Source organism: Physeter macrocephalus, chromosome 13 (assembly GCF_002837175.3).
Source record: "Physeter macrocephalus isolate SW-GA chromosome 13, ASM283717v5, whole genome shotgun sequence".
Lineage (NCBI taxonomy): Eukaryota > Metazoa > Chordata > Mammalia > Artiodactyla > Physeteridae > Physeter > Physeter macrocephalus.
Genome location: NC_041226.1, coordinates 23,071,988 through 23,098,513, shown reverse-complemented (window position 1 = coordinate 23,098,513; position 26,526 = coordinate 23,071,988). Strand labels below are relative to the sequence as shown.

At 37.2% G+C, this 26,526-nt stretch overlaps 1 protein-coding gene across 7 annotated transcripts in view; it reads right to left on the bottom strand.

Annotated features, from left to right (window-relative positions):
* TSC22D1 (TSC22 domain family member 1) overlaps positions 1–26,526 on the bottom strand; it is a 128,079-nt gene that overhangs the window by 28,428 nt on the left and 73,125 nt on the right. The window contains exon 1 of one of the 7 annotated variants that reach the window (XM_028497847.2): positions 7,654–7,755. The exons of the other annotated variants lie outside the window; for them this stretch is intronic. The gene's annotated coding sequence lies outside the window, so the exon portion shown is untranslated. Of the gene's footprint in view, positions 1–7,653; positions 7,756–26,526 lie in introns of those variants that run through there. 7 annotated transcript variants of the gene reach the window in all.

Sequence of the window (26,526 nt, the reverse complement as noted above, 5' to 3'; positions counted from 1 at the left end):
AATTTATATCTTAAATCTACTATTTATCAGATTATTATTAGATATGTGTTTCTAATAAGAAAGAAATACTCTTAATTGAATATTCTTTAATTTTAATAGGTTCATAATTGGTTTGAAGGTAGTTAAAACATAAAATGATTAATTTAGTCTAATGTAGAAAAATTAAATCCTTCTCTCCATTACACAAATGCTACGAATATTTGAAAATTCAATCATATTATGTGGACTAAAACAAGACATTTTGCTAAAGTCATTAAAATGGTGTCAGTGACAAAGCATAAATCTCATCACCCATTTACCCCAAGTTAGGATAATCCTGCACAAATTACATAAAACTGAATACTTCAAATACATATTGTGGAAAAAAAAAACAGAGCCAATTAAAAACAACTATGACTGCCTTTAATAAATGGGGGGCAGGGGTGGGGCCAATTAGGTTATATTAAGGGATTTTCTTAAGTCAAGTATCTTACCTAATCAGGATAACTAAATTAAATGAATAATTAAGCTGTTTCAGCACTGAAGTTTGCTTGAGACAGAAACGATTTTTTAATGAAGTCTTTAAAGCATACAAATACGTGTACCATATATGTAAGTTATGAAGAATAACAGTAGAACAAACACCCCAAAACCCACCACTAAACTAAGAAGGTGACCACCACCACTGAAACCCCTGTACACCCCTCCCTCCTCCCAGAGTCTCCTACCAAGGGCAGCGCTTCCCTGGCCAGAGAGTGTTAAAAGCCATTCCCGTTTATTTAGTTACTATATTTATTGTCTGCCTCCCTCAGCTAGAAAAGGTTGGGGCGTGGGGTGGAGTGTTAACTGTTATTTACAGGCGTGTCCTAAACACCTAGATCTGAGCCTGATATATGGTAAATGCTCAATACGGTGCCACTGAAAGAAGGAAAATGAACAGTAATAATAAGCATAGTGATGACAATAGCAGCAAACACTTAATTACACTTAGTACTCGCCAGTCCCTAGTCTAAGCCTGTTAAATATATTTCCTCTCAGCAACCTGCTCATCTAGGTACCATTACTATCCTCCTTTATGTAGATGAGGAAACCGAGGCACAAAGGAGTTATGTGACTGGATCAAGACCATACTCATCATCACTATGAATAGCAAAAAATATTTCTGCAATCTTAACATAATGGATGCCATCATATTGTATATCGGTAACCCTAAGTCTGCTGAAAGACTGGTTATGACTAGAATATACTGAAATAGTTGGAAAACTGATGGAAACCCAACGCCTATATATTGAGCACCTGTTCCGTGCCAGGCACTGAGGATTCAGTAATGAACAAAAGCCCTGCCCTCGTGGAACCTGCATTCAAGTGGGATTAAAAAACTAAACAAGACAAACAGGCAAATACATAGTATGTGAGATAGTGACAATACTGAGGAGACAAAGAATGGAAGCAGGAATATGCAAGATCAGAGGGGATAAAATTTCAGATAAAGTCATCAAGGAAGGCCTCCCTGAGAAAGTGAATTTTGAGTAAAAACCTGAAAGAAATGAAGGAATCAGTCACAGAAGAGCTTATCAAACAGGGAGAATAGGAAGAAACAATGCTCCTCTGATATTCATGAGTCTGTACAAAGTCAAGCCATCATGAAGCATCGCAGGAACATATGCAGTAAGCAGTATATGATGTAAGAGATGGCCCTGGCTTTCTTGGTGTTTCGAAAGACTCCTCTCTTCTCTGGTAGAGAAGAGTATTTACTGAGATCAGCATTATGATACACAGTGCATTTAAGAAACACTGCTGTGCATTTAACAGCAATATAGCCACTTGGTATGCTCCTAAACTAGTTTCTTCAAAGATTATTTTGGGGTGCTTTTCACCGTCCAATGAAACTCAAAATTTTTTCCTGCCTGGAAGTATAAACAAGTGATATCCTTTTGTAGAATCATCTGCCTACAAAGTTCAAGCACTAGAAATGCAATGACAGCTCTTTTCTGAATCTTGGTTTGGGTAGTTTTATGAAACCATGAGAATCTCACAGGGTTTATTTTCTTCAACTACAAAGCTGTTTAAAGCTACTTCTGAGTGAATATGGTAGACTGAATGCATTCATTTATAGTATCTCTCTTGCTATCTACAAACCACTAAAGAGATAAGAGAATCCAATTATAAACATGCAAGGATAGAGTAAATGGGAGAGATGTCAATTTTAACAGCCTAGAAAAAAGATAGTAATTCATCAAGCTGAAACCTAAGCAAGCCCTAAAGAAAGTCCAGAAGATAGCTGATATGCATTGAAGAATCCAATACTTCTAAAGCACAGGCTTCTCAAAGTACAAGGTACAGGCAAAATGAGAGTCTGTAGAAAACAAAACAGACCCTTACCTATCCTTACCAACTGAATAACTGAGCAAGGGCTAACCATCCTCTAATAGAACCATCATCCAGGAAAAAAAGGAACCTGGAGGAAACAGAGACAGTGTAGGGGAATGAAGAAACTTTAAAGATCCTAAAAGATTACATGGATAAAATAATGAGGATGGGGGGAGCAGACAACAACAAAACACTACAAAAAGCTCTCGGTAATTGAAAAACTGATATTATGAGAGCACAGGTGAAAATTCCCTAGAATGAATGGAAAGTAAAGTTGAAGAAATATCTCAGAACTAGAACAAATACCAAAGAGGGAAAAATAGGAAAGAAGAGAGAGAGCAGTTTAGAAGGACTAACATCTGCACGACAGAAGCTTTGGAAACAGAACAGAGATTATGGTGGAGAAGAAAGTATCATAAAATAATTCAAGAAAATTTCCTAGAACTACAGGTCATGCTTTTAGAAATTAAAAGAGCTTCTCAAGCACAATCTGTTCTGTTATAAAGCTTGTTGGGAAAACACAAATTTGTTCCAACACAGTCTAGATGATAGAGAACAATTAGAGCATAATTCATATTTCACATTTTGCTTATGCTATGTCTTCAAGAAATACTAGCTGAACACAGGAAACTGCACCCAGCTGAATCAGGCTACCTGGAAAAATACAAACACACACATCTCAAGCATATACCAGCTACTCAGTTCACGTTTGCTATCCTACAAGATTGTTTTGCTATTCTTTTGCAAATGTTAACTTTTCTATAAGAAAAAAAATACTCAATCGAATCCCAAACACATCCAACCACCTGGTTCAAAAATACCAAGCAGTAGTTTGGGATTAACATATACACACTACAATCTATAAAATAGATAAACAAAAGGACCTACTGTATAGCACAGGGAATGATATTCAATATCCTATAATAAACTATAATGGAAAAGAATCTGAAAAAGAATAGATATCATATATTTATATATATATATATATATATCTGAATCACTTTGCTGTACACCTGAAACGAACACAACTTTGTAAATCAACTATACTTCAATTTAAAAAAAATACCAAGCAGTGCATGCAAAAGAAAAACTTTTAGCTATTGAGGAAGAAGCTAAGAATAGGGTGTTTTGAAAGACATGAGAGAACATGTGATATCTCCAGAGCAACAAGCATAAAGGAATCCATGTTGTGGACCACCAAAGATAACACATGAAAATAAAAGAAACATCTATAGCTAGAGTAACTTCAAGTGCTGTGAAGCCAATAAGAACAAGCTCTTAAGAAACAGAAGGAATGGAAAGATTGTTGATACATGGATTGAAGAACAAATAGCAAAACAAAAACAAAAAACCAAGAACAACCTGTTTCACAATCAAAGAGAAAGCACTATCTATACACAAAGACCTTAAATGGAAATCGCCAGGTCGTCCTGCAGAAGTTGCTTCTTTTAGTGCTAGTAATGACTAGGTTAGTAGTCTCAAAAATCTCTATAATTTCAAAGCTTTCAGCTGTCATTCTCTGTGAAGCAGAGAATACAGATAAGAAAACTGCTGAAGAATTTCCAGCAATGATATACAAGTTAATTGAAGAAGGTTTTATATATACATTGGCTCAAATTTCCAATTCTGATGAAACAGGTATCTATTATAAATGCATGCGTTTGATCTAAGATCTAAGGCTATTGACACTGTTTTATATTATTGGATGGACTTAGAAAACTAAGTTTCCAAGGATTTCAAAGTCTGCTTATATCAAAATGGAAAAGTTCTGGGATCTATTTTCACTTTTCAAATGGATCGGTGAAGACTTTGATTATTTCCAAGTCACTATATTCTACCAAATGTGAGCCTTCTAATGTTTCTCGCAAAGATTCTGATAGCAACGAACACTCTCATCCTCTCAATAGCACACATGATTCTATGTGGCCTAAGGGAGGTAAACCAAAATGATGCTGACTTATCCTTTTTAATTCCAATTAAAATATCACTTCCAAACAACCCTTAAAAGCAACTCTGATGCTATTTTAGTCATTTGACTCCAGATATGTTATGGCAAAACTTCAAGTCTGTTTTGCTCCCTGATCAGTAATGACTTTTTAATGCTGCTTTAAAGAGTAAAGGTCAGATTTTATGCTTTGGAGTTAGACTCTAATCCAAATTTCCAAAAATCATTTCTTTCTATATAAAATGGGGCAGATAACACAAGAAAAGACCTGGCATTTCCCACATCAATCAGATGAGCGATTAAGGTTATGACCTCGTACTCTGAACTACTTGGTTTCAGCCATACCAGGGGTTAATCAAAAGAGGTATTAGCACATTTCTCCACTTACTTTTTAAAAGAGAAAGTTGCCTGAGAATAGCCTAATTAATAAACTGTATTGTTACAGATTATATCCAAAAGAAATTTTTTCAACTAGGAGAATCCCTAACACATAAAAATTATCCCAAGAACCGATTCATAATAATATCCCAAGAAAGACATCACTGAGTTGGTAAAAGGGCAATGAAAGTTTTGCTTTAATCTCTTGTGATATGATGAAATAGCTCAGAGAGTCATTCCTAATATTTTTGTTTTATATCTTTAGAGAGAATCCCCTCTTTTTTTCCTCATCTATTTACTTGACGTCCCAAACTATGTTCCAGTCCTGGTAAGCCTCCTTCATAGAGCCCAGAAATAAACCCACCCATATACAGTTAATCAATCTACAATAAAGGAGGCAAGAATATACAATGGGGAAAAGACGATCTCTTCAATAAGTGGTGTTGGGAAGACTGGACAACTACCTGTAAAAGAATGAAACTAGACCATCTTCTCATACTATATACAAAAATAAACCCAAAATGGATTAAAATGTAAACCTGAAACCATAAAACTCCTAGAAGACAATATAGGCAGTACACTCTTTGAAATCAGTCTTAGCAGTATTATTTTGGACCTCTCTCCTCAGGCAAGGGCAACAAAAGCAAAAATAAACAGATAGAACTACATCAAACTAAAAAGCTTTTGCACAGCAAAGAAACTATCAACAAAACAAAAAGGCAACCTACTTGAGAAGACATTTGCAAATGACACGTCCAATAAGGGGCTAATATCCAAAATATATAAAGAATTCATACAATTCAATATCAAAAAAACAAACAACCCAATTTAAAAATGGGAAGAGAACTTAAATGGGCATTTTTCCAAAGAAAACATACAGATGGCCAACAGGCATATGGAAAGATGCTCAACATCACTAATCATCAGAGAAATGCGAATCAAAACCACAGTGAGATATCACCTCACACCTGTCAGAATGGCCATCATCAAAAGGACAAGAAATAACAAGTGGCAAAGATTTGGAGAAAGGGGAACCCTAGTACACAGTTGGTGGGAATGTAAATGGGTAGAGCCACTATGGAAAATCGTATGACGTTTCCTCAAAAAATTAAAAATAGAACTACTATACAACCCAGCATACCATGTGGGTATTTATCTGGGTTGTATGTATTAGTGTTTTCATTTTTGGGAAGAAAATGAAAACATTAATTCAAAAAGAAATATGCACCCTACTGTTCACAGTAGCATCATTTATGATAGCCAAGATATGGGAGCAATCTAAGTGCCCACTGACAGATAAACAGATAAAGAAGATGTGATACACACACACACATACACACACACACACATATACACACATAGGAATATTACTCAGCCATAAAAAACAATGAAATCTTGCCATTTGCAACAACATGTATGGATGCGGAGGGTATTAAGCTTAGTGAAATAAGTCAGACAGAAAGACAAATACTGTATGTTTTCACTTACATGTGGAATCTAAAAAACAAAACAAATGAACAAATATAACAAAATAGATTCACATATACAGAGAACAAACTAGTGGTTACAGGGAGAGGGTGTGGTGAAAGGGTAGGGATGGGAAAAATAGGAGAAAGGGATTAAAAGGTACAAAATACCAGTTAAAAAATAAGTCACAGGGATGTAATGTACAGCACAGCGAATATAATCAACAATACTATAATAACTTTGTATGGTGTGTAATCTGTAAAAATAATCAAATCACTATAGTGTACACTAAAAACTAATATAATATTGTAAGTCAACTATACTTCAATTTTTTTTTTTTTTTTTTTTGCTGTACGCGGGCCTCTCACTGTTGTGGCCTCTCCCTTTGCGGAGCACAGGCTCCGGACGCGCAGGCTCAGCGGCCATGGCTCACGAGCCCAGCCGCTCCGTGGCATGTGGGATCTTCCCGGACCGGGGCACGAACCCGTGTCCCCTGCATCGGCAGGCGGATTCTCAACCACTGTGCCACCAGGGAAGCCCAACTATACTTCAATTTTAAAAAAAGATGGTGAATGTGTCTGGAAATATTATTTAATATTTAAATGTTTAATATTTAAAATACTCTATCTGTGAAAAGTAAAGCTTATGTTAACATACATAGTGTATAAAAATTAAGTTAATGTACATAATTATAAACAAGATTTTAGATGTATGTCACACTTATTGAAGGCTTAAGAAATGTGAAAAATAATTCAAATCATGCCACTCTTTTCAATAAAAAAGATCCACTTAACAATTTTAGTCCTTATCCCTGCTAATCCTAATTCTGAAAAAACAAAAACAAAACTAAAATTGATCATAAAAAAATATTATACATGAGTTTTTCAAGTGTTTGATCAAAGGGATCAATTTTACTTGACAAAGTAATAAAAATAGACATAATCATCTATGTATAAACATAAGGAAAAAAGTATAGATATAAAAACTATATATATGTGATTTCCTAAAATTATGGAATTTCCGTTTAAAAGTCCATGGAAATTTCTTTGAAGTGCAGTAATAACCTAACATCTGTAAATCGCATTCAACTCATTTGAAATGTTCACAAACTTCTCACGTACCTGTGTTAATCTTCAGTCTACCCAGAATTACAGAAACAGTAGCTTTGGCTAAACTGCAGCTCAGTGACTGGCTGCACTCTTGACTTTGAACTAGAAGTTAAGGTAACACACTATGGGTAACACACAACGGGTTAGCCCATGGGTAACACACTATGCACTTGAAGTCAGAGATGCGTCAGTGGGAATAAATTCAGATTAACTATTGAATTTCATAAGGAAGTTTATATAAAGAGAATAGCTCTCTCTTTGAAGCTGGCTTTTTGAAGGAAATGTCTAAATCCTTAAATGCGTGGTATTTCATTCAAGGATTTCATTAAAAACTTATATTTGCAAATTTATATTCATTTGCTCTTAAGATATAATAAAAGAGAAAAAGTTTAAAAGAATCCTTACCTGCAATCCAATCACAGTAATTGTCAAAGAACAATGCCAGGAAAGTAGAGCAAACCATGAAAGAAAAAAAGAAAAGAAAAATCAGTCATTTCCCTAACTGTTTACTCTATCCATAATTCTGTTATTTATATTCAGGGATATAGTGGGAAATTTTAAAGGCTTAGCTATGTCCATAGAGGGTTCTCAATGCCTGCTGAATTGAATTTTAGAGAAAATTAAGTATAACTATTACATTTTATAATCTCATGTTTAGAAACAAAAGAAACTAGGGAGTTATAGACACCAAAAATAACAGAAACTAAGTATGAAAATACTTCTATGTTAAGAGAACAAAAAGATGTAAACTATACCCATCCTATGGTGACACCTATCAACATGAATGCATATATGTGGTACCCGGCCTTCAAGATGGCCTCCAGCGGTCCTCCCTCTCGGTAGTCACATTCTCGTACAGCCCCCTTCCACAGTGAAGAGTGCTGACCTGGGGAAAAAGTGCTGCACAAATGATGGTGTGTGACAAATGATGGTGTGTGACTTCTAAGACTCTTTGATCACTCCCTCTGGGAGAAGCCAGCTGTCACGTCATGAAGAGCCTCATGTGGCCCTATGGAGAAGAGGTCCACATGGCAGGGAACTAAGTGGCATGCTGCCAACACCCAACATCAACTTTCCAACCATGTGCGTGAGCCATCTTGGAAGTGGATCCTCCAGCCTAGTGTCAAGCCTTCAGGTGACTGTAGCCCTGGCTGACATCTTGACCATAACCTCCTGAGAGACCCTGCGCTAGAACCATGCAGCTAAGCCACCCCTGACCCTCAGAAGCTGAGCAAGATAATAAATGTTTATTGTTGTTTTAAGCCACTACATTTTAGGGTAATTTGTTACAGCAATAGAGAACTGAGAGAATGTATATTTCAAAAGGCCATGTAATAATAACAATAATAATAGTACTAGAGTATGATTGTAGTAGAAGAGCAGGGGTGATTCCTTCCTCTGCTTTCTAAGCTTTCTGTAAGGTTATGTCACTTTCACTGTTCCATTTTTTGAAAGTATACATTCAATGGGCCTATCTCTAATTGCTCTCACCACTTTCATTAGAGAAGTTCTAAGTCATTCATTCATTCCACAAATGCCTCCTAGGATGGATGGGAAGTCAAAACCGTCACAGTCCCTGACCTCAAGGAGCTCACATTCTAGAGGGAAAGAGGGGCCTTAATCAACTCATGTCACAAGTTAGTCCGGGATTACAAAGTATGATACAGTCTTTTTTGCTATCACATGTGTTTCTGGAAGGCAAATTAATTCCGAAGTGATTAGTAAATGGACAAATGATGTCAGTCTAACACAAAAGTTGTGTTGATTCACAAGGGGTTTTCCTACACAAGAGGAGCCAGAACAGCCAGTGAATTACAACCTTTGGCAAGAAAGGAGACAGCGCTAGGCTCTGCTGCTGTAGCAGCAGCAGGAGGCCTTTCATGTGTATTTAACAAAACCTGAAAGCAAGCGCTTCCCCAGGAGCGCCCACTCTGTGCAGCTTCAGCTTCTGCCAGGGGTGCTGCTTCCTGCTCCCAGCCTCAGGCAGCACACCCTGGCTTGGAGCTCCGTTTCCTTCTGCCTTGTCTTAGCACCTGCCGCCTCTGCTCTAATTAAAATGTTGCTGGCATTTCACTCTACTTTTCTGTGTGTATTTTTAGTATCAACCATGAGAGCTTCCAGCTCTATCGAGCTGGTACCAATTTTTTTGTTTTCTTGGTGCTCTGGTTACAAAAGCTGCCTAAGTGTTGAGTGATCGGCCCCAACTCTGTTTTCTCCATAAGCTGTCTTATTTTTTGCATCCAATTTTGAAAAATGAAGAGGTCTTTAGAAACATACGTATCATGGTACAGAAGAAATGCCAGCACTATGAAGGACAGTTTTTACAGTTCTAGAAGACCTTGATCAAATATGGGAAGAGCATGTGCGAAGGCCTAAAGCACAGAGACAGGAGTACAAGGAGAGTCCATCCGGAAAAACACAGGCTTCGGAAAGCTTTCCCTTTATCACCTCAAATTCTCTGCCAGACTAGGAGAGCTACGTTCACTTCAGATGGCTGAAGCATTCGTTTGTCCAACAGAACTGGAGCCGGGTGGGGTAGATGAGACAGACTAATTGAGTGCTTCTCAACCTTGGCTGAACCTTCGATTCAACTGGGGAAGCTTTTCACAAATCCAGATGCTCAGGTCCATCCTGATTTAAATGCTCTTGTGCAAGTCCTGAGCATCGGTAGGTTTTAAAAGTTGCCCAGGTGATTTCAAAGTGAAGCCGGGGCTAAGAACCACTAGACCAGAGCAAGACACCAGCAACAATCAGAGGATTGGAGAAAAGGTCTTAGGAGAAATTTTTAAAAAACAAAAACAAAAACCTGATATTATTTGTGCATTTAAAAACACTTTGCAGGGCTTCCCTGGTGGCGCAGTGGTTGCGCGTCCGCCTGCCGATGCAGGGAAACCGGGTTCGCGCCCCGGTCCGGGAAGATCCCACATGCCGCGGAGCGGCTGGGCTCGTGAGCCATGGCCGCTGAGCCTGCGCGTCCGGAGCCTGTGCTCCGCAACGGGAGAGGCCACAGCAGAGGAAGGCCCGCATACCACAAAAAAAAAAAACAAACACTTTGCAGTTTTTAATTTTTAATTAATTTTTTAATTAAAATAATATTAAATTTTAATTAAAATAATATTAAATTATTAAAACAATTAATTTTTTAAAATTAGTCAACAAGACTGTATATTCATTTTCCAACAAAGTTTATAAGGCTATTTCTGAGGGCACAGGTAGGGCTGGAAATAGGCAGAGTTGAAATGTGAGGGCCCAGATCAGGGAGCTCTAATCTAGGCTTCCAGGTGAAGCAGCATGTAGGTCTGGCACCTAAGGGCTAGGATCCTCAGTTCCACTGGGAGACCAAGGGGAGAGGAATGGGGGTGGAGAAGGTTTGAAGGAATTTCCAGAGGAACTCAGATAAGCCATTCAAAAGGAGTTCCTGACCTAGCGCATTAAAACTACTGCACATACCATTTAAAAACATGGCCATCCTTGGAATGTCAAAATAAAGGGAAAAAAATGGATAGAGAGGTTTAAATACAGTCCCATTATATGGAGGTAGAAAAGCAGGTTTCAACAAAAGTGTTCAAACTTGGTGATCAGAGCTGCAAGAAGGGATATTTTTAAATATACAGGTTCCTGAGCCCAGTGTCAAAGGTATGAATTAGAATCTCCAGAGATAAGAATGACAAATTAATAACAATAGTGGCTACCATTTTTTCAGCATTTACAATGTGTCAGGCAATATTCTAAGCACTTTCTATGTATCACGGGATTTAGTGCCCATAACAACCCTGATAGTTAACTGGGACACAGAGAAGATAAGTAACTTGCCCGTGGTAAACGGTGGATACAGGCTTTAAACCTGTAGACCTGCATAGAGCCTGTGCTCTTAACCATAACATTCTGCATTCTTTAAAACACCCTCACCCGCCCCAAGAAACCAAGTGATTTTGAGGCTGCTGGTATTTTGAGAACCACTGCACTATGATCTTTCAAAGTCAATTGTAGCATATCATTCTGTGAAATAAGACTCAGTATCAACATTGTCTTCCACTATTGACTTTATATCAAGTAGCAATATCTCCTTTATTATGAAGAATTTGCAATATGCTAAATGTACAGAAATAGTTTTCCTAGAGAAGATGGGCTTGTGTCTAAGACTTGTCTGACAAAAACAGAAATTTTATACAACATACCTTCTTCTTAACTGCACTTAGCAATTTGCTGTCTTGTCAACTCCTCCCTGCTAATACCCCTGCCTTTAATTCTTTTTCTATTTCTATTACCAACACCCTAATCCAGACCCATATCATAAGACTTCTGGATTATTGGCAAATTATCCCCACTGGTCAATCTGGCTCGAATCTCTATCCAGCTGGATCCAAGCAAATCCATCTTGTATACTGCCTCCAGGCCGATATTCTTAATTTTCTTAACTTTCTTGCCTGTCACTCATTCAATTGCAAGTCTTTCAATGATTACACACTACCTGTAGGATAAAACCCCAATCTTTAGCTTGACATTCAAAGTCTGTAACTAACTGCCCTTACCCATCGCTAACTTCTTTTTTAAAAAATTCAACTGCAATGTATTTTTAATCCAAAATTCCTTCATCAAAACAAGAATTAAATATATCTTAAAACTACATTTAAAATGAGAAAAATACTTAAAATTGTGGGGTAACACTTTTTTTTTTTTTTTTTTTTTTTTTTAGCGGTACGCGGGCCTCTCACTGCTGTGGCCTCCCTTACCCATCGCTAACTTCTTTTTTAAAAAATTCAACTGCAATGTATTTTTAATCCAAAATTCCTTCATCAAAACAAGAATTAAATATATCTTAAAATTACATTTAAAATGAGAAAAATACTTAAAATTGTGGGCTAACACTTTTTTTTTTTTTTTTTTTAGCGGTACGCGGGCCTCTCACTGCTGTGGCCTCTCCCGCTCTGGACGCGCAGGCTCAGCGGCCATGGCTCACAGGCCCAGCCGCTCCGCGGCATGTGGGATCCTCCCGGACCGGGGCACGAACCCGCGTCCCCTGCATCGGCAGGCGGACTCTCAACCACTGCACCACCAGGGACGCCCTGAGCTAACACTTTTAATGAGAGTCTATCTTGGGGTTAAATGTTCAAACGTGGCACCACTTCAAATGAGCTGATTTTGCTCAGTTCTTAAAGTTTTTGCAGAACGTGTAGGAGGAGGTTCTTAACACAGCTAACCTCTCGCATCTCATCTTTCAGGTAATCTCAAAGTTACAGTTAATTTCGTTTCAGAGTGTACAGTTACACAGAAACTGCCCCCAGGCAACAGGGAGAGTTCGAGCTGTTTCTTAAAGCATGAATCTTTTAAATAATCCACAAAACCCATCTGCAAATCTTGAAGAAGATCACTTTTACTTAAAAACATACAATACCTTGCCAGGAGGAAGGTGTACACATCCTTAAATTACAAGCTAGGGAAGTTTATCCATATATTTCAGTCATGAAATGCTTAACTCCTCATCTACTATAAGTTTAAAAAAAAAAAAAAAAAAGTACCACTGAGGAGAACCAAGAAGACAGGATCAAGTGTCTAGGCTCTGATATCCATTTCAGATGGAGCTAACTTAGCAATCATTTCCTGGGGCTTCTCTGGAGCCCTTACAAAGTTCTCTAATTACCCCAGAAGGGCTGAATGAAAGATGAGGGGAAAAAACCAAACCCTCCATAAGTTGACGATCACTAGGGAGAGTAGGGAAGTGGCAGGCAGGTAGAGGAACATTCCAGAGAGCCAGAGAAACACAGGGGTGCTGCTGGCAGCCACGTCCTCTTCCTCTCCCCTTCATCCACAGAGCTCAATAGTGCTTTACCCATGCTTATGGGAGGTTAAATGTATTCCTTCTGAAATTTGGTCCAATGAATTCTATACATGATATCTTTTCAAAGATTAGAAAAATATGCAAATAATTAATGAAGGAAACAAATCCAGAAGAAAACCTATCTTTAGTCCAAAACTATTCTGTAACAGGTTCACCAACTCGAGCTGGAAGCGTACAGGAGGGGAAAGAAAGGTTCTGGCAGAAATGCAGCCTCCAAGAGACTGAAGATTTTACCCAACGTTTGTTGTATTGCCAATAAAGGCACAAACTGCCTTGAAACAGCTCTCCTGTGACCAGGACAGCAAAACAGAGTCACCATGGGAATACATCCATCCCTAAATACGTCTTTTATAATCAATATTATCTCTTTCATACGAAGTATGTACAACTCAGAGTCTAAAATATTATCATAGGAAATATTTCTGAAAGTTGCTCCACAAGCAGCTACATTAGTTTCTAATAACACTCATAGCTACAGAATCCTAGTCCTCGTGGTCTGGGGCTGCCTTTACAAGAGCGGCCTTTGATGAAGACTTTCTAAAGCCTCATAGTTTATTTCCCCCCGCCCCCCACCCCCCGCCGCCCCAGGAGAAGGCAATGACTGCCTTCATTTGCTGTTTAATTTCGCAGAAAGCAATTATGTTCTACTACACCGGAGTCTGGCACTTGATATGACTCACTTCACCTTACTAGGAAAAAATGTAGATAAGCAAAAAGCAAGCTAACGCAAACACACATTTTAAGAGCACAAGTTGTAGAGTCTCTGCTGGGACCAGTCCTCATTCCTCGCACACCACCTTTATCTCTCACTTCATCTTAACCACAATCCAATATCTGGTATTCAAATGGCTTATTGTAAAGGCTGAGTTATATTTTTCTGCTTAAGAGTTCAGGAAAGCATGGAATGTACTTTAGAAGGTTTTCCATCAGAAAAGTTAAAATTTAAAAGTTCTGGTATATAAAACGCTTAACAGTTAACCACATGGAAAACTTTGATTTTAGATAACCAAGAATTTTCAGTACATCAAAGCAAAAAGAATCTACAAAAATACAATCCTGCCACCTTGTGGTACCTATTCAAAAGCCCTTCACCACTTCATACTTTAAAACAAATTCCGATTGTTTAAAATGTGCTTATGTAAAAAAAATCCATATAAAACTTATATTCATATAAGACTTATTTTAAAATCTTAAATACTGATTTTTAATGTTCATAAAATTTGTAAAAATTTATTAAATCGTCAATGTTTAGCTTAATGAAATTGTTTCTAAAGTAAAAACTAAAATTGACTCTTCAAATATAAGATGTAGAAATGCAACTGTGAGAGCACTTGCAGCTCTCAATAAATTCTTCACATCGATTATGGATCATGCTTTCCTTTCTGGTAATTAAATAACCATCCTGTTAAATAAATGGAGCTGCAAATTTTTTTTGCCCACTAGATAGCATTGCTTGATCAACTTTAAATGATGAAGTAGGCATAAATGAAGTATGGTAAATTTCTGTAGTACCTTGACTTACATACATTCCATAATTCTTAAATTGTTCAGACTCCTTGATAATTCTAAATAATAAATTATGAAGTTTCTCAACATCATGCTGACATAAAAAGACTGGTTTTAACATAGTGCATAAAACTACAGGACCACTGACATTTTCAGAGCACCATCTGTATTAATTCGTTTTAAGAACATTATTCAATGAAGACCAAGTCTCTTTTGACATATAAAGGATTGGACGTGTATTCTGTGAAAATATGAACACCAATTACAGAAAAATATGATGACGGCAAGATTAGGTTGAACCATAGGAAATTCTATTTATGTAGGTCAAAAATCATTGAATATTGCTCAACTCTAATTTAGTTTATTGTAATAAGTAATATTTATTGAGAGTTTCCTATAAATCTGTGCTATGTACTTCACCTGCTCTAGCTCATTTAATAATCCTCATGTTAACCTTGTGAAGGAGTAACCACTCTTATCCCCAAGTTACCAAGAAGGTCATTGAGGCTTAGAGGTCAAATAACCTGTCCTAAGTGACAGAGCCTGTCTGCTTCTAGTTTCCAAGCGCCCTAACCAATAGAATATTTACATAGATAGAAGTAGAATATCTGCTTAAAGTGTATCTGAAAAGATAATGCATTAGATCTTTTTTTTTGTCTTTATTCGGTTAATGATGACTCTGAAGAGCACTTATGTTTCCTTCTAACTACTGAAACTTTCAGGAGAGAGGGCAAAGAGAGACTGTTGCATTTTTCTATCCTACAGCATCATTGGAATTTACTTTTTTTTTTAAGAGGATTTTTTTTTTTTTTTGGGGGGGCTGCGTTGGGTCTTCATTGCTGTGCGCAGGCTTTCTCTAGTTGCAGCGAGTGGGGGCTACTCTTCATCGCCGTGCGCAGGCTTCTCATAGCAGTGGCTTCTCTTGTTGCGGAGCACGGGCTCTAGGCACGTGGGCTTCAGTAGTTGTGGCACGTGGGCTCTAGAGCACAAGCTAAGTAGTTGTGGCGCACGCGCTTAGGTGCTCCGCGGCATGTGTGATCTTCCCAGACCAGGGCTCGAACCCCCTGTCCCCTGCACTGGCAGGCAGATTCTTAACCACTGCGCCACCAGAGAAGCCCCTGGAATTTACGTCTTTAACAACAGCCGGTCATCTGTTTTATCTCACAGCCCCGGAACTATGCCTTCTCTTTTTTCATATAAACTAGCAGTTTTTACCTTGCATACTGGTATCAGTCCCTCAGACACTTAAAACCACTGGCATATCTGATTTCTCTCTCCCCTCTCACTCAATCACCCATCCAACAAATATCTGAGAACCTGCTATGTGTACCAGGTACTGAGGACAAAAACATGAAAAAGCATAGTCTTTACTATTAAAAATTTATCTTTTAGTAGGCGAGGCAATGAGACAGCAATGATAAGTTTTTCAAGACAAGTATGAAGAGAGTATAATGGAACTGGGGAAGAATGGTAGCTAATTTTGTTCTGAGGTATCTATTTTTATCCATTCCTTCCATGTTCAAAGTCATTCTCCAAATAAGCTTCACATTTAATTGTACAGCTTTGCTAAGTGTTTCTTTTTATAGTAGAAAGTCTCATACTATGTTAATAGAAAAAAGTGCAAAACAAAAAGTTTTATCAGGCATTATGATTATGCAATAAATGTTTTCACAATCTTTTAATCTTTTCTGTCAATAAGTTAAAATGTCCAAAGAACCTACTGAATGGCTACAGGAGAAACAAAGACACCAGTATTACATATAAATTCCATAAGTAAACTCATAAAACAAACAGCTTTTCTTAACTTTCTCCCTAAATGTCCCTAAAATTGGACATAAATTCCTCTGGAAACACTTCTTCGCTAACACCAGATCAACTAACAGATTTTAAATTGCCAATAAAATATCAGTTAAATACATATACCTATGTAAGTGTACATATACACATATGTATATATATACACACACACCATAATATACACTATAATTATATATTTTAATGTACATATAGCTATATAATAATACTCTTATATATCACAATCACATACAAATGATATCTGTGCCATAATTTTTTTATCTTTCATCAAATGCAATGTAGATGAATTTGAAGATGACTCTTCCTTTCTAATTTCTTGTATCTTCCAAATTTCTTAAAGAAATTTCTAAGTAAATCATTAATAAGTACAATATATTATTGCTTTATGATAAAAATTATTTATCATAAAAATCACTCAACAAATATTTATTAAGCATACTTTACATGTACTACTACGTATATATAAAAAGTACAAACTCAGGAGCTGAAAGACTGGGACTTAGTCTGACTGGCTACTTATGCTTCCATAAGTAGCAATCTCTTGACTGCAGTTTCTTCACTTGTAAAATAAGGATGAGGGTATTTGCCTTACCTCCCTCACAAGTTATTCTAAAGATCCAAATGAGACAATACATGCAAAAGCACTTATAAAGAACTAAGTAAGTTACTTCTAAAGCCAATAATCAGAGAAGCAAGTCATATTACAAAACAGCTGGGCAAATAAGATCACTTAATGCCATAACTGAGATGAAAGTTATCCTATATATCCAAAATATTTTCAATTAACCATTAATTTCAGTGAGCTATTCATTTGTAAATCTTAAGTTCTATTTGGTTTAACAAAAGTGTGTCTTTTTTAAAATCATCACAAGCCAGTTCTTTAAAAATCATATCATAAACAACAACTGGTGGTTGTCTGTTTAAGCAATAACTAAAGTTATTCTAAGTTACCTCAGTGATTTTTAAAAAAACAATTTTTCCATCTGTATCTATATTGTTATGAAAACAATAGCAATCAGGTACTGAGCATTGACAATTAGCAATCAGATATTAAATGATCTCTTAGTTCCCTCACGACTTTAAAATTATGGGACTATTTTATTACAAAGTTTACAAACACCTCAGGAATCCATAAATCAAACATAAATTAGAATTTTAAAAAACAGATTCGTTAGTTTTTCACTAAAAATAACTACAAAATTTTGCCATCATATGCAAGAGTTAATTTAGGCAAAAAGCTTGTTTCTCTTTTAAGATTAAAGACTTATTTATGCTAAGCAGAAAATTTCCCATTTGCAATTTCAGCTCTAATGTATAATATAACTTTTCTTCAAACTGTTAGTATTGATGAAATCTACAGATTTAATTTTAAAAGACTTAAAAGTTTATTTGTCCATTATATTTTTGGTTCACCTCTCTTTAAATAAAACTATCGATATAATCTGTGTCTTTTTATAGTAAGCCAACTAATTATTTTCTCTAATTTTAAGCTAGTGAACAAAACTCTTTTTTGAAACTTAAATGGTTTTAAAATTGTAATTCTTAATTTTAAGAGTTAATACCAACTACTCTGAAGTACTTTAAATTTATGTGGAACTATACAATTGGATGAGCACTTTTGCCAGCATTCAAATCAGCTTAAGTTACAGAAACAGTAGAAACAGTATATATATATATACTGTTATAAAATACACATAACATTATATTTAAATTAAGCTAGGATTCACCAGCTCTTAAGATGCAATCACAAAAATTTTGAACAATTCAAAAGAACCATGCAACTGATGCTTTACATATGAATCTAAAGACCTCTATTTTGAAAACATACTATAAAGTACAGCCAACATCATTTTCAAGTATGGATAAATGAAGGCAATATTCTCTGACAGAAAAGCTCAACATAAAATTCTATATCATCTACAATTTTAAGTCAATTCATAATAGCTTCACCTGGGGAATCAAAGAAATTAAAAAGCTGTTCTACAACTAAGTTTTTAAAGTTCTTAAACTAATAAAGGACTTTATACAATTCATCTCAGTTAACAAGAGAAGGAAAACCTTCTTCCCTTGATAATCTCCGAATAATCCTCCAAGTGGTTTAAAAAAATATCTTAAAATGTTCCAACTAGGGAAAAAAAAAAATGGCTGAACTGAACCTTATTTCCCCCTCCAAGATGAGTATTGAGAAGCCAACTGCCTTTCAAGGTAATAAGCAATGTATAGGACCACTGAGGGGCAATTCTTTCCACAGTTATTTGAATTACAGTTAAGTACTCACAGCAGATCTCTCTACCAGACTACAGAAAAAGTTTCATGGTACACACACCAGTGTGGCTTTCCTAGGGCCTCTCTTCCCACCCAGGTCCAACTGACACTCCCGGTGGACCAAGGGCTTCAGGAAGCATCCCAAGTTCCGTCCCTCCCCCAGGGCTGTTTCTATTTAAAGGGGCAGTGACCCAATTTCTTTATGATGCCTGGCTTCAGAGAGAACAAAAACACTATCAATACAGTGACTTGCTCTGTTTCAAGGATTTTTAAAAGGGCATACGAGATTTCCTTTAGGTTTTCTTAGAAGGTAACAAGTCAATGCCACATGGCTCCCACGGATCTCCTTGATCCAAAAATCAGGAGGATCTAACGGGGGAGGCGGGGCGGGTTCCAACTTTTGAAACATACTTGTGTACTGCGCGTGAGGGGAGTTTGGGGGCAGACAATGAGGATTCAAGAATGGAAGGAAGATTCGAGGAAGAGAAAAGAGGAAGGAAAGGATGAAGAGAGGAAAGAAGTGGGTGGGGAAGAAGGGAGAGAGGCAGGGAGGGAGAGGCAGGGAGAAAGGGAGAGAAAGAAGGAACAAAGGAGGGAAGGAAGCAGAGAGCGAGGGAAGAGAGGAAAAATCAAGAGGCCAAGCAAAGCAAAGCTGAAACAAGCAGACATGAAGGTCTCAGAGAGAGATGGAGAAACCTACTGCCCAGCAGCTTTTCCATTCCCAAGAGGCCCCATAGTACTTCCTGCACTTTGCGACCAAGATATTCTACTCTAGTCCTATAAATATACCATTTTACTGGAGCAGAGGTGGGGATGGGATGGGAAATAAAGAGAAACACATAGCTCTTCATTTGTTTTTCTCCTACACAGTCTGCAATGCTACTCCAGAGGTAGAAAAAGACGGATAAAATCAACCAAAGTGAAAGGAACTAACATCAGCAACAGCAGGATGGATTTCTGTTTTCATCAATTAAAAAACAGAAAAAAAACCCAGTCAATGTCCAAGTTGGAGATTTTTTTTAAAAAATAGATTAAACTTTAGAAAAATCAAGGAAAATTTGTAATGGAAAAATATAATGCAAAGGGATCAACATCACAGATTTTCTATTCAATTTTGAGATTAAAATGAATAACAAATAATCAAAATTGTAGGATGCAGCTAAAGTAACGGGAAATGTATAGTCTTGTACATAAGAATAAAGGCTAAAGATTAGTGGGATAAGGCTTTATCAAGAAAACTGGGGGGAAACCCAGCAAAATAAAAGAAAGGAGATAAATATCAGCAAAAGCGATTAAAATAGAAAACATATATGAGATCAACAAAGCCAAAAATTGGCTCTGTGAAAAAGACTGTAAAATAAACTGTCAAACCCCCAGTATGATTAATTAAGAAAAAAGAGAAGGCAGAAATAAGCAATATCAGGAATGAAAAAGGAATATAACAATAATTTTAAAAATATAGATTAAATGGGCAAATTGTTAGAAAAATAAAATTTACTGAAACAGACTGATGAAGGGATATGAAATCTGAACAGTCCTATGTTGCCACTAAATAAAATTAAATCAATAGTGAAAAACCTTTTCACAAAGATTTTTGTAACCAGACAGCTTAGCTTCACCAGCGAGACCAAAAAATCATTCAGTGACCCAGCCCTGGGAGGTCCCCGCAACGGCCAAGGGATCAGCAACAAAAACCACCAAAAGAGGCACTGCCTTGTGATCAGGACAGAACCTTAGTGGGTGGCCCAAAGAGATGGAGAAAGCTAAAAGTAATGCCATGTGGCTGACGCTAGATAAGGCACATGAGCCCACGTGAGATACTTTGTTGGACGCTAAAACGCACTTGGAGGCGGGGCATCAGCAGGTGAAGACATAGGTTGTACAAACATCACAAACTATGATTCTAACAAGACACGCTGAAGTCCTAAGAGATATGGAGTTTCTAAAAGTTAGCTGAAATGTCACTGCTGACAGAACATGTAAACTAGGTATCACTCAAAGTCTGTTCAACTTTCTACTTTAACAGTTACATAAACTACAAACTACAGAACAACTTGTGCAATTTATTTCTGGGAATACAAGTACAGAAAAACTACATTAGAATTATTATAAAACAGAATGGCTAGTTCTAAATCAGTCCAAAAAAATCAATTATTTGTAACTTGAAATAAACTTAGAATAATTGATGAAGTGATTCTCCTCCTTTTTTTGATTATCATCTAATAAATGGTGCAGTTTACAAAAACAGGGATAATGTGCTCTATTTTCAAAAAAGAAAGTGATGAAAATTATTCATTAACTACATGATCTGACCCCAACATTATCAAGAATAAATACCTTATACTTGAAATAATCTTTAATATTAAAAGCATTGAATCAAATTTTGATTGCTTTCAATATTTAATGTAATTACAATTTACATTAAAAATCTTTTTTTTACATTTTCTTAAACATATTTTATTAAGAAAAGAATAGACTACCACAGTTATTGATTAAAATAAAAGTTTTAGGACTGTTAAATGGATATTCCTAGATAGAATACATTTAACAGTAAATTACCATAACTGCAAAAAAATAAGAATTCATTAATTTTTTAAAAATACACATTCTTCATATATAATGGTTCCCTTCCATCTCAGGGCACTTAATCAACCATCTCTGCCTGAAATGCATGCCCCGCCATGTCCACTCCGTTTCTAGTTAATGACACTGATCAGTCTCTGGGCCTCATCTCAAGCTCCTTCCTGCAGGGAGTCTTTCCTGAACCCTTAGACCAGGTGAAGTCTCCCTGTCAGATGCTCTCATGGATCTGAATACCACTGCTTCAAAGAATTTAATCACCTGTATAATAGAATATAAGACAGTCTGAGGCCCCTGTATGCTCCATGTATAGAGGACAGGGAACACGTGTGCTTTTCTCACTGTTGTACCCCCCGTGCCTAACACTGGCTGGAGGTCAGATGTGTGTGAAGGAGAGAAAAGAGGGGACCATGGAGAATAGAGCAAGTACTGCACCTAGTTTTAAATAAAGTCCTTATGTAAAAGGTAAAAGAATTTCACCAGATTCTTTGTGGAAGCTGGGACAGAACTTAAAATTTGAACTACTTTTAGTTTGCTTAAATAGTTAAATCACAACATTCTCTTGGAGATGCCGCAAGATTCCAGAAGTCTTAAGTTTGAAAAAATTTTAAAATTTACATGAAAAATTACATTTCAAATGCTTGCCACAGGAAAAATAATATAGAAAGAATAAATGTATTACCACTATTGAGTGACTAGTATCCACACACTATTCTAAGTACGTTACATATATAGTATAATCTCCATAATAACTATTTTACCATTTTATAGGCAGGAAAACTGAGTCACAGAAAGACTAAGAAACATGCCCAAGTTCATAGGCATAAGTGAGTAATTTTTTGAGTTAGGCTTAGAATCTGGCAGCCTGATGCCAGAATGTACAGCCCTACTGCCTCTACAAAGAACAAGTATGACAGTTTAAAATTTGAAAAAAATAAAATAATGGGGTATTGAAATTTTTTCCCTATTTTTAATACACAGCAATTCTTTATATAATTAAAATAAGGCAATGATAGTAAATTCACATCACATCCCAAAACATAAGCTAGCATCAAACTATTTATGGAAAACTCACACTCAGTTTGTTTCCCACATTCTATCGGAGTATGTAGTCTTTCCTGCTATGCCTACCACCCAGCAAGAAAGCCCAGTAAGCACACACGAACACTGATCTTTATAAAAAACAGCACTAGGAGGGGGGGGACTCCGGCTGTGAAATAACAGCAACAAGGTTAATGAATACATGCTATGAGTGTATTAAATACAAACACAAACACACACATGTACTGTGTGTATGTGTGCAAGTGTTTGTGTATATAGACTTTCACTCAGGCCCTCCATCACTCAAGATTCAAGCCCTCTGAATATTACTGAAAGAAAAGAAATTAAGGCCTCTTGCTCTGTCCCAAACGGCTCTATGAGCAGATGCAATGAAATAAACTATCCAAGACTGACTGATTACATTTCAGAAAACACCAGAACTAGGTGAACCATAAATGAACGGGAAGTGCACCCAGGTATCTAGAATCAGCAACCCTAACTAACCTTCAGTACACAGTCTAGAAACTCAAAGAACGAAGACTAACTGAACAATGGAAGAAGCTCTCGTAAAGCCACTACACCAAAGAAATACGCTCTGTTCCTTAGATCCTGTTTGAGAATTACTGACTCCTGTTCATCATTCAATTCTTCAAACCTGATTATCAGGCTTCCTGGGCCTCAGGAGATTAAAAACAACCAAATGAAAAGGGCAAACTGTTACCAGTCACACACAGTCTCAAGAAGAGATCACTTTTCTGTCTTGTTAGGCTGAGAGCTTAGTAGTAGCCTCCATACAGACAAGTCATCAGCCCGGAGCTGAACCTGAGCCATCATCAAACCGTAACCATCTCAGAAGGTTAAAATAAGGAAGGTTAGGAGGTTAAAATAAGATTAGGCATTTAAAAGTTTGTTTTAGGGCTTCCCTGGTGGCACAGTGGTTGAGAGTCCGCCTGCCGATGCAGGGGACACGGGTTCGTGTCCCGGTCCGGGAGGATCCCACATGCCGCGGAGCGGCTGGGCCCGTGAGCCGTGGCCGCTGAGCCTGCGCGTCCGGAGCCTGTGCCCCGCTACGGGAGAGGCCACAGCGGTGAGAGGCCCGCGTACCGCAAAAAAAAAAAAAAAAAAAAAAGTTTGTTTTAGTTAGCCCCATACTTCTCTTAACGTCAAACACTAGAACCACTGGAAAACCTATGTAAATAAGTTGTAACCATTTAGAATTTGGAACACACCATCCTCTCTTATGGTATTTATTTAGGGCTGAAATGGAAAAAGTCTACCCCTCCAAGAGTGGCCCTGAAAAGATAAAGGGAACAGTTTATTTCAAAAATGACAACAAATGGAGGGTACAGTATGCATTTAACAAAAATGTAACTATCAAACCACCATTTGAGAGCATCCAAGGAACAAAAATAGTACTGAGAAATATTATTAAACAAGGAAAATTGGATTAATAACATAAGACTGAATGAAGCAATTAGAAGTGTACAAGTTCCAAAATGTATCGATGGCATATAAAAAACTCTCTTTTAAATTGAGAAACTACAAAAGAAAACAATATTTCACTTTAATATAACATTAATTTAACATTCTTTAATATAACGTTTTTTCAAATGAAGAGTAGAAGACCTATTGTTTTATAGTACTTTGGTATTTTTTAGTATAATAGCGTGATGCTATTAATTCCTTGGGGTCTAGGGATTGTTGCTAAATTTAGTTCTACATATAAAACTATTATCATATAAAATTATGAAAGGTACTTGGGACATAAAGATTCTAGTGAAAGAAAACGACATTGATCAAATAACCATAATATAACGGAGTAAATGCCATCGTAAATGAAGGATACTAAGGCAGTAGTTATCCCAGGACTGGCTTGTTACATAAGATAAGAGAGAAGCAGCAGAGTTTAGGATGATTAAGTGTTTGGCTCTGATACAGCACACGCCTTGGTACTGTTAACTGGCAGAACACAGGAGGAGAGGACTGTCTGAAAGGAGTGATAAATGAGGAGGCCAAATTGGATGGGACATGCAAGGAGATATGTTCACAGGGAAACTGAGGCCACTCAAGGGCGGCTCCAGAATTTCCACAGAGGAGCAGTTCGGGGGCAGAAAGGGTTAGAGATACTTCTTGAGGCTGAGTTTCCATACCAAACATACTACTTCTGCATGATTTTGTGTTTTTCAGTTGTTTGTTTTACAGATTGTATGTTTACTCAGGGAAGCTTTCGTGTGTTGACAGGTGATGGAAGTTATGAGGGGCTAAAGCCCATGCCCTGTGCCCCCTGCACTACCAGGGTGAACCTAGGATCCCACAGATATCATCACATCCAGGCAGGGTCTCTGGAGGGCAAAGAAAACCTGTAGAGTGAAGAAGGGGAGGCCAATGAGAGAACCTAAGGAAACACCAACAGTTTAGAGGGCTGGGGGAGGAAAAATAAACCAGTAAATGAGACTGAAAAACAGCAGGTCGAGAGAGGAAAACTAGGAGAGCTTGGCGCACTGAAGCTGAGGAGGAGAGCATCAGGCAACGACAGCAAAGACAGAGATCAAAGGAGGTTAAGACCGAAAAGCGTTCCTCGGACTTGAGACTGGACAGTTAGGAAGTCACTGGTCATATCTGCGAAAGAACAATTTCAGGAGCTTGGGTTGCAGGGGGGTGAGGAAGAGGGGACAGTCAACCTACAGCCCCATTGATGGATGGGGAGTGAGGAAGATGGGGTCTGGGGTGGGGGCACTGGGGGCTTGCTGGTCCACACAAGCTGCCAGTAAAAAGATGAAAGATAAGAGACGATGCAGTATCCTGATGAGGTAAAGACCCAGAAGACACGGGAGGGAATTAGCTCTTTATATTTATACGCAGAAATTTAAAGTAGCATGTGATAAGAACACTGGTTTCAGCTGACGTTACTACTGTGATGCGAAGGCTTTCATTTGCTTGTTCATGGATTTACAAGTGTGTACCATGTTCAGTGTTGATCAGTTACTACCACATACAACCCCTGCCCCATCTTGAAGACTTGGTCCATAATGCTGGTAGATAACATGTAATCGGGAAATATTTCTATCGTCCATAAGTGGATTTTATCTTCTTTGTGTCCTCTTAGGATACCCAAGGGGCCACAATTACTAAAATGATGATGATGATGATGATGATGATGATGGTGATGATGATGATGGTGATGGTGATGAGGGAGGGGGGAAGTAAGCTGGGTCCAGTATAAAAAGTATTCCTCCTTTGAATTTCTAAAAACTATTTCTTGTATAATTTATTTAACAATCATGTACAAATATTACCACATTACTCAAATTAAAAAAAAAAAAACCTTCCTATATTTAGATCCTATCTCCACAATTATACTCCTCCAAGATGTAACAATTTCTTTGTATCCTCTCAAATTCCATGTCGTTCAAACATAAAGATACTTAATATCTTATTTTAGCATGAGTAACATAAAGCAAAATTATAGAAACATGTGCATGTTAGTAAACTTGTAGTATGTTGTTATTGAAAGAGAGAATTAACATTTATGTTGTTAGTCTACAAAATGCCAAGAACAATGGCTCTATACATACACTATATCACTTAATCCTCAAAAAAAACCCATTTTTCAGATGAAGAAACTGAGCTCTAGAGAGGTAAAATGATTTACTGCAAGTCACACTGCTAGTAACTGACAGATCCAGGATCAGAGACCCAAAAGGCCTTGTACTTTCCACCTACCATACATCCTCCACTCTAAATGATGCGCAGAAACAAACAGTAAACATTTTGAACACTTATATTGTTAAGCTACAATTTTATTCAAACATTATGGGTTTTTAAAAAGGTATTAGTGACTAAGATAAAAATATATTTATTAAAACATTATATTCACTTTGAATATATAAACAGTGATCAAAATATTAATGACAAATAATGATAACATTTATTGAGTGTTTATTACTATGTGCCAGAAGCTATGCTAAGTGATTTAGAAGGAATATTTTATTTATGCTCTACAATAATCCCAAGAGGTAGGTACTATTATTGTATTCTCATTTACAAATGAGAAGACTGAGGCTCAGAGAAGTTAAGGTTAATGGTCTCAAGATCACAAGTGGTAAAGTGAATAGCATTACATGAACCTTTTTTTTTTTTTTTGCGGTACGCGGGCCTCTCACCGTCGTGGCCTCTCCCGTCGCGGAGCACAGGCTCCGGACGCGCAGGCTCAGCGGCCATGGCTCACGGGC